General features: G+C 41.6%; 1 long non-coding RNA gene across 1 annotated transcript in view; it reads right to left on the bottom strand.

Moving 5' to 3' along the window:
* Nucleotides 1-864: 864 nt before the first annotated feature.
* LOC145643416 (uncharacterized) overlaps nt 865-9,894 on the bottom strand; it is an 89,752-nt gene continuing 80,722 nt past the window's right edge. The window contains exon 3 of the long non-coding RNA XR_014115778.1: nt 865-1,020. This is a non-coding gene — a long non-coding RNA (uncharacterized LOC145643416). The remainder of the gene's footprint in view (nt 1,021-9,894) is intronic.

Raw genomic sequence — 9,894 nt, 5'->3', positions numbered from 1 at the left:
ATAGATGAGGATGATTATGTGCCATTGACAAAGCAATGCAGGGGAAGATTTTTCATTTTTTAGATGAAGAGGCCATTCCTAACCAGTTTTAAGAGAAGAAGACCTGGCAACCCTGTGGACTTTCTGTAGCTTGTAATCAATGCATACATTTGCAGTACATAAACGCACGCTGCTACAACAGACTATTGATGGGTCCACAGGGAAAGCTCTGGCTAACAGCTGCTTATCTATTAGAAAGCTAAACCACATCCCCTGTGTCATTCTCCATCCTCTGTGTTGGGCTGTATTTACAGAGCGCAAATAAACCTTCTTCACTGGCATCACTGGTGACACCCTCAGCTTGGCTTAAGTGTTTTGGGGTTTTTTTGGCCTCATTCATGGCCTCTGTCTTACCACCAAGGCCATTGCTTGCGATATCAGATGAATGCGACCTCGAACAACTCTTGGCTTTATGACTGTGAAGGGGGGACAAAGTGACCCGGCATGGGTTTTGGGCTGCGCTGCGAGTGGTGAGCAGCGAAATGTCACAGTGACTTGGGATCTAGACTGCAGCACTATTGGCTAAATCCAGAACACCAACACTAACCTTTGTCGTCCCCCTTCAGTGGCTCCCACTGTGTGGCGTCTAAATGGATTCCAAAGCAAGGCATAATGTGCCTTAATAGAACTGCAACTTGAGTTAATAGCTTTGTAGCTTTGTGTAAATTGTGTGTGTGTGTGTGTGTGTGTGTGTGTGTGTGTGTGTGTGTGTGTGTATGTGTGAGAGAGAGAGAGAGAGAGAGAGAGAGAGAGAGAGAGAGAGAGAGAGTTATTTAATTTAAACAGAGACAAGAGATCTTAAAGAATTTGGATTTAATATGGTCATTCTTTTTTTTCCTGATTACTAGGCATTTTCCAGCTCTCATCTAGTGGGCAGACATGTGACCGGATGACACAATGCTTCTCCAAGCTGTCCCATCTTCCTTCCCTGGGGTGAATCTTAATGGAGCAGACATTCAGTTTTGGAGAGGGCTTCTTTGTCTAAAGAAAACAAATGAAGGAAAGATTGCAAGAAAGGCAGAAAGAAAGATGTGAAGAGCTTGAAATGAGGGCTTGTCAGGAGACACCTGAACAGCGCAGGGACGTACTATTTACAGGATTTGACGAAGAATAGGTTTTCAATCGTGGAACATCTTGCAACAGAGGAAGACAGTATATATGTAAACACTTCAAGGCGTGGAAAGGAATGCAAAAGACCACTTCTCGTTTTAGCCAGAAATATGCTGAATATGCTTCATGGAGCAAAAAAAAAGGCATAAAGAAAAAGAAGGAAAAAAATCCCATTCCTAAGCTCTTTCTCTCCAGTGCTTCGAAGTTTGGAGCAGTTTATATCTTTGACCCCTCACTCGCACACACCCTGCCTGAAGGTTCATAGAACAGATGCATTCTCCCAGCCATCAAATGATGAACAGGACCCTCTCATTTGATTGGAAGAGAGAGGGGGCCCAAAAAGAAAGAAATAGAAAAAGAAGTCTTTGCAATGGCTTGTCTTTTATGTGTTACTGGACCTACTGCCTGAGGAAAGCAAAAAATAAATAAATAAATAAAAGCTACGAACAGTTCTACTTAACTCGTAATTAAACATTCAAGATGCTACCAAGCCTACAACCCTCAGCATAAGATACGTCTAGAATCCCTAAGATATATCTGGACCAACACCAGGTTAAGACTGTAAGACCAACGGTATAACCAAGCCCAACAGTCTCTGCTGCTATAAATTTTTACTATGACATTAAAAAATTCAGTGGGGTACTGATCATGTTGACTGGTCTGATACCATTGAACAAGACCTCAATAAAGGATACGTGAGACCAGTGTTTCATTTATAAAGTGCAAAAATGCAACAGTAAGGGTGAAATGATCCAGTAAGTGTGGAGAGAAGGAAAAGCTCATGTAACTTATAGATGCAACAGTGCTCCACGTAACACAGTAGCAGGAGTATGGCAACTGCAGCGCAATGAGTTCATTCCCGCGGTTGTTCTGGTCCCAAAGAACCTACCTTCTTGCATGCTGTAACCCGACCATGTTAAAGTCACAGGTAGCATGCTTGTTTTACATTGATCCAAGCCGCAGTCCAGTCTATGGATTTCTATGGTCCTTTTTTTTTCCTGATGCTTCCGTAAGCATGGGGCTAGTGTCTCCGCTGGAATTGCACTCTCGGAGCTCCTGCTCCACATGTCTCTCTCTCTCTAGCTTCATCATTCTGCTGTGCCGGGCTCGCCACTGGCCTACGGGTCGGTCTCCTGCTTTTCAGTGTTCCTTGCATTTATCGCTTCTCATTCTGCCCCATCACTTTTGATTACTTCACTAAGAAAAAACATCAAAGTCAGGCATCTCTTTTTTCCCAATTCCAAACCTTGGCTAGCCCTCCTGATTCATGAGCACACAAAATGTGACCGATAACTGATAAATAAGTATCATTTTAATAAATGTTCATTAATATTACTAATATTTTGTTTTACTTATTTTATTAAAAAACACTACAGAGGTGCTGGATCCATAAGAACAAGTTCCAGACTGCAGGTGTTACAAATATGAGAGGTACTGGATCTTGTTAAGCACTGCCATGGGCCATAATATGGTTTGCACCAGTGTCAGGATCAAGACCTCTGCACTTTACCTCTGTTAATCACATTCACATCAGAGCAGGAATTACAAGGATATTTGACAGTATCAGCTATTTATACTGTACTGGTCTCCCCTATGTGATTCTATTTAATACACTGCTTTCTTGAATGAGACTATGATGATACCCCATTATGATGGGAGCTTTTCAATAATATCTGAATAGTGATTAAAAATGAAAACGTGTCATCGGTGTAAGCGAAATATAACTGTCGTCGCTGAAGTGTATGTAGTGTGTTAAGATGGAGCTGCTGTCTAGAGGGTGATATTTATAGCACAGGACCATAATGAGGGTAGGAGGCTTGGGTAGTTCCAGCATCCCTTCCCCCACCCTGATGTCTCTTTCCACTTTCTCATTTTAGATGAGGGACATCTCACTTAGCACAGCTGTAAATAATACAAGACACATGTAGCTTTGAGTCCACATACACCTGCACATCATACAGAGACAAGTCAGGATACAACATTAAATCAAGGGAGTAAAGCACCTACAGACACACGCGCGCGCGCGCGCACACACACACACACACACACACACACACACACACACACACACACTCCAAGTTACACAGAGAATGAGCCTACATTAAAATCTCATTGTCTTCTCCTTGCAAACTAACCTGTTTACCCTCACAGATTCACAACTGTATTTGGGCAGAAGAGACACAAATAAGATAACCAAAACAAATGCTGGCTAGTGGGTGTCACAACAGCTAATTCATTTATGGGCAATGTCATGAAAAAGGGATTCCACTTAATTAAGCCTATTTCCTGCAGAAGAGAGTAGATCACATTACAGCCAGATCTGGTTAGGGATAAAATGGAAGTTGATTGCAGCTATCCTAATTTCCATATACAGTCAAGTGCCATAGTCATAGAAAACAGGCCATCTACTAAAAAAGCTGCATAGCCACTGGGTTTCAGTGCATCATTGTTTTCAAAGGCTAGCTCACTTGATGGATTTACTGGAATTCCTAACTGGAGGACAGAATGCTTTTCTTACAGAGTACAGAATCAGGTACAAAAGTCTCCTTAATTTATGTATACAAGCAATCCTCTCTTTTCTTATCCTTCTGTCATGCTCTAGAAATAACTGCACTCATTAAAACTTGAATAAATTACCAGGCATACCACTCGAGCATGTATTTTCATTAAACTGTACAATTATGACACATGGTTGTTGGTTGTAAACATGGTCCTTGCCTTTGTGCTGCCATAGCGAGGCCCAGAGCTGCGTAAGCCCCTGTGTGCCGTTCGAGGACATGGACACGGGTGACCACTCTCTGTATACGTGTCTGGAATTTATGCCGAAAAGGGGTGCGAGCCCCTGCACCTGGACACCCTCTCTCTACCTGGCTCACAGGTGTCCCACAAGCCTGAGCGCTCTCTCTCTCTCTCTCTCTCTGTCTGCTTCCTGTGCACCATCAGCTCTGCCTTCTTCATGCTGCACTTGTGCCAACTGGAAAAGAGTCAACATCCCCCATCCTATGCGGGTACAATTCCACAGAGAAACTACCACTGAAATGATTGTTTCCTCTTTCGATATGGTGGCCTAGTCTGCAGCTGTCTGCTTTTAGGGTACTCTAGAACTATAGGATATTATACTGCAGCTTACCACACTGCAGCATATCACACTACGGCTTACTACACTACACCATACAACACTACATACTATTCTACGGTATAATACACTTCACAACTCCTCCAGAATACAGCTTCATGGCTTCATGGCTCACAAACGTCCCCCCATGTCACCCTCTTGCTGCTTTCCCTCCACTGCCTCCATGTAGCGGTTCATATCAGATTGAAAACACTGACGCTCATTTTAAGCCATTGCTCCACCATCCCCCACATACATAAAAGCACTAATCAAACCGCATTCGGCACCTCACTGCCTTCCAGCCTTTAGTGTGGCTCAGGTGGAACCTGCAGCATTCCAGACACGAGCAGACATGCTTCAAGCCTTCTCTGCCCTGTAGTGGGATGAACTTCTGTGACTGTCTGGCTGTCTGAAAACTTACCTCTACGCTGACTGACTAAGCACTTAAATATGCTTAAAAACTTTGACAGTCTTCTTTTCCACTTTAGCCAGGGCTTCAGCCTGATAGTACTTTTAACATTAACCTATCTACGTTCACATGAGGATATGTCTTGATTATAACAAAACCTTTGTAAGTATCTCTGGGTAAGGGCATCTGCTTGTAAATATAAATGTACAGCATACTACACTACAGCATACAACACTACAGCATAATACATTACAGTATACGACACTACAGCATAGCACTCTACAGCTTCTTACACCAAGGATGCTAAAAAGGATCCCTTTTGGCCTATTGTTAAAAACTCCACTGATGTTGTTATGATATCTCTGAACAGATCAACTATGCCATGATCAACCCCTTTCTGCATTGATTTTGCCAAATGCTTCTAGGTTTATTCATCATTACAAAATTACAAAGAAAGCTGTTGCGTGTCATAACCAGTATTGCTTTCATCCGGGGTGGGGGGTGGGGGAGGTGAGTACATAAGAGCACACTCTACCCACACTGCATTATACTGCACAAAGTCCTTTTTGAAAAGTGTACATAGTGCATAGCTTGTATATATTCTACCTCTAAAACACATTGTCAATAAAAGGTCTACTTATGGAGGGTACTGTATAGTGTCTGCACTAGTGTGTACTCTATTAAAGTTTTAATTATGAAATGTGATTTTGATAAAGGGTTTCATAATAATTTATTCTCATCATCACCTGTGCAATAAATAAATAAATACAACCTGCACATTTAAGTTAATCTTGTAATAATAATTAATAATAATAAAAAATCCCCTCAACCTCCTCCTTCAAAACCCTCAAGAGAACTGTAATACTACCTTCTCTTGGGGAAGGATCTGAAATTGAACATGATCATTAAAGCAGCTACAATTAATCAGGCTCTCTCTTGACCAGGAGCTTTGTGTTTGAAAGACTAATTCGTTTAAAAAAAGGACAAGAGGAGGCAAGAAAGGACCAGGCGACACTTCCCGAGTGTGTTAGTCAAGCAGGGCCCCTGCTCTCCTGCCAAAAACGGCTGACTCTTCGACAGCCCCTCCGCGTGCTTCAACTCAAGTGGCGCCATCACTCCTAGGGCTCCTCTCTGAGATCTGGCTCTCACGTGAGCTTTACCCAAGCCTTTCCCCTACCGCTTGTCAGAATCCAACTCTAACGAACTGCAAAATATTGTGGTTTATCCCACACATCATTTCTCACATGCAGGCAAGGGCACAAATAGGGTACTACAGGACACCAAGGCCCCTGATGGGTAGCTCTCCAAAAAACACTTTGGTGATGATTAACAAAACAGCTGCAAGAAAGCAACCTTCTCCCTCCCTTTCGCTCATTTTATCTATCTGTCTATATATATATATATATATATATATGTATAGCACATACACACATCCGCACACACCCAGCAAGAAGAACATGGACAGGGGATTGACCACAAAAACTAACATACGGAGAATCACCACTATTACTTCATATGGTGAAAATTAAAAGATCCCATCTGTGCGATAGGAAAGTGATAAAACAGCCCACATTTACTCCTCTGCTAAGGAGAGCAAATCTGGCATGGAACTCCTCTCGGCTCCTGAGATACCATGTACAGCATCCACCCATCCATCTGTCCCTTTATCAAAGGCATTCATTCCATCACACGTTACACAATGCTGACATTCTCCGGTCAGCCAGATACATAAAGCGGGTCATAATCCCTCAGGCTTGATCAACTCTAAGTTACGGCATGTATATATAACATAAGTAATAATGATAAACCACAAATTGATGTATAAATGTATATTTCTCCAAACCATCAGAGGTTATCATGTTGAACCAAGATCCCAGCAGCCTGTGATGCTGTCAGTGCATATGCGAGTATGTCTGTATGAAATTTTTAAGGATTAGTTTCACTACTCACCAGTGGACTATGGAAGGAACCCAAGGCCAATTAGAGGCAGCTGCAGGCTGCCCACATCTATGGTCTGCACAACTCCACTCCATTCTCTCCTCCTCGCTCCCTCTTTCTACTCTTTCGTTTTTCTCTTAACCTTTTGTCTTTCTTTCCACCCTTCACCATTCTTTCTTTCCCTTATTCTCTCATTCCATTAGCCCTGGGTCAGCACTATAAGCCACTCAGCCATGTGTTTCAAATGGGCTGAAACAGAGAGTGTTCGCAGGAACTGTGGAGTTAGACCAGGCCCTGCAAAAAAAACTTTCACGTTCTTTCTTGCTTAGCCACTCTGGTGTGAACTTGGCTCTGCCGCGTGGATGTGCTTTGAGTCGCTGCCTCGCCCCATGACTCTCCTGCACCTCGGCATCGTTCTTAAGCTTTACAAGCAAAAATAACTGATGGGAAACGATCGCTTTGCTAAAATTTTGACGTGCAGCCTACTACAGCCAGCCAAGCTGAGAAGTTAAGCGGGCAGACTAAAAGCAGCTTAAGTTGAAATGTACATAAAATCATGACAAACGGCACTGGCTATGCAAAGTGTCATGTTCACAAGAGCTGAAGGATTAGGGAAGGGATTTGTTTTGTCCCCTCCATATAGTGGTGTGCACACTCTAAGGTTACTTCCACTTCACAAGAGGTGAAAGGACTTGTGGTGACCAGTAACGTGGGGCTTAGCTTTTAATTCATCACACCTGACACGTAATTGGATTATTACTTAATGGACCTTTATGATTATTAGCTGTGGTGAATTTTCTGTTTTTAGGTTGATATTGCTGCTGGCCTGAGTGCCGCAGGGCATGTAGCAGGATGCACAGACTTCCTCGTTCATGCAGAACATTTGCTGACATTAGACATTTAAGACAATGGTGGCACTTACGTATAACACACACAATAAACGTAACTATACACTTATCATTAAACGATAAACACCTACACTTTGACATGGGACAAACTAACAAACAAACTAACAAACTACACAAATCTAGTTTAAACACACATAGCGACAGTGACCAACAATGGGAGCCCACATGGACAGGAGTTTAAATAGACGTAAGACATTATCACTAAATCCTGTGCGTGTGTGTGCAATCCCGGGGGGTCGTGGTTACAACACAAATAAACACAATACATGTACCCCTGCACGTGGCAGGCCGTACCACGTGACTTATGGGGGCTGGAGCAGTCCGTGACAATCTGTATATTGAAACAATGAAAATCTCTTCAAAAACGCTTAAATATTTTTAATAGTGTTTTTAACAAATCTCTATTTTCTGCGCATGTAGTAACAATCATTTTAATTTTTTTCCTCTGTACAAAATAATGAAAAAGCCGGTTCACTTGAAATATACTTATTAAGCCTAAAGACAGTTGTTGGAGCAGGTAATAAAGGTTTATTTAAAACACATGTTTTACACTTGTGTTAGACTTCATGAATTTCATGAACCTATTTGTAAATTAAGTTATATAGGAGTATAATTAATTCATTTTGGAATGGGACTACTTTTACAGTTGGAAGAATTTGTGGTAATGTGTTAATACCACCTTGCTGTAAACTCAGTTCTGCCTGAGTGCACATGGATAGCCCAGTAATGCACATGGATACCACAGCTTTTCATTGTGATGCTCCAACGTTTAAACAATGGATAAAACTAGGATATATAAGATCAGCTTTTGTAAGACAATCTCTCACAACTAAGACATTCTAAGACATATTTTTTGGTAGACCGTAATTGTCGCAGTTTTGAATTTAAGTTAATGATGGCATTCCACAGCTGCCCTTAAGTCCATGTTTGTGTGTGTGTGTGTGTGTCCTTGGTAGTCAATCACTGCTGCATCAGCAGAGATTAAGCTAAAATGCTGGAATATTCCTTCAAAAGAAAAACCACATGACCGCATGGAATGGCGCTCCTCAAACACCTGAAAAGACATCAAACAGCTTTTTAAAGCAGACCTTTCAAGTAAAACTCATATTAGCTTAACTGCACCTTCTTCAACTTCTTCAAGAAAGATGAATGCAATACAAGACGGAACATATTACTGTAACCTTACTGGTCTTCTTGCCACTGCAGCACTGAAAGCTAAACTAATACAGGCAAAAAAAAACAAAAACAAAACAACACCACTCAGAAAATCTGAAATGATGTGTTTTAAAAGAAGGTGTGTTGACAGTACTGGGAAGGTATGGGTTTCTTACAGTGGTGTACAGATATTTTTATAAGGTTATTAGATGAAGAGGGATTAAAGGCAATACCATTTTGCCAAACCGGAGAGTGGCATAGATCGATGAATTGTGGATAGAATTAAGTAGATATATTTGTACAGCTTTAATTAAATATATACTCCTCAAAGAGTATAACACCTTGGAGCTAACAAAAGTCATCTTAAAAAGTCTCTTTTAGAGACTGACTTCAGTTGTATTCTGGATAGTTGATGCCCACTTTACATCACTAGGATTTCAAGTCAAATCGAATCAAATCAAAAATGTATTTATATAGCACTTTTTTACAACAGATGTTGTCACAATGCAGCTACAAACGTCCAAGTCGAAGCCCCCAGTGAGCAAGCCAAGGCTGACAGTGGCAAGGAAAAACTACCTAGAGCACGAGGAAGAAACCTTGAGAGGAACATTGGTATGTTTAATTCTAACCTACTATACTGTACTTGGGTATATTCTATGAGTAAATGACAAAGCACTTTTGTAAGTCGCTCTAGATAAGAGCGTCTGCTAAATTCCGTACATGTAAATGTAAACAAAGACTCAAAGGTGGGGCCATAAGTAAAAATAAAATAAATTGAAAAATTAATAAAAAATGAAAATAAAAGCAATTAATGTCTAGTCCATCTTTCTAGAGGTCCTACTCCTGATGATGTGCATGTGTCCGAGACATATCCTGCAAGAGAACGTCCATTAAGGGCAACAGAGAAGTAGTTGGCTGGTGTGGAGGTGTGGTGGGCCAGAGCAGGGGACATCAGAGGTGGTGGGAGTAGCCAAGGCAGCTGAGACGAGTAGAGGCTCAGTAACATCATGACAAGTCTACATACATCTTAAAAAGTATAACACCATTTCAATTATAAGATCAATATGCCAGTGGCTGACCTCCTGACCTTTGCCTGCAGTGTGACTCTATGACTGGGCATTTGTAAGACATTCCTCCTCATTCCTTAATCCTCCTTAACCGTGAATCAGTCTGAAAAGGCACAGGTGGCCATAGATATGTCCCTTCCTGCTGTCGCACAC

This window comes from Electrophorus electricus, chromosome 13 (genome assembly GCF_041902795.1).
Source record: "Electrophorus electricus isolate QZ-2024a chromosome 13, ASM4190279v1, whole genome shotgun sequence".
NCBI lineage: Eukaryota > Metazoa > Chordata > Actinopteri > Gymnotiformes > Gymnotidae > Electrophorus > Electrophorus electricus.
This window is presented reverse-complemented; position numbering and strand designations above follow the sequence as displayed.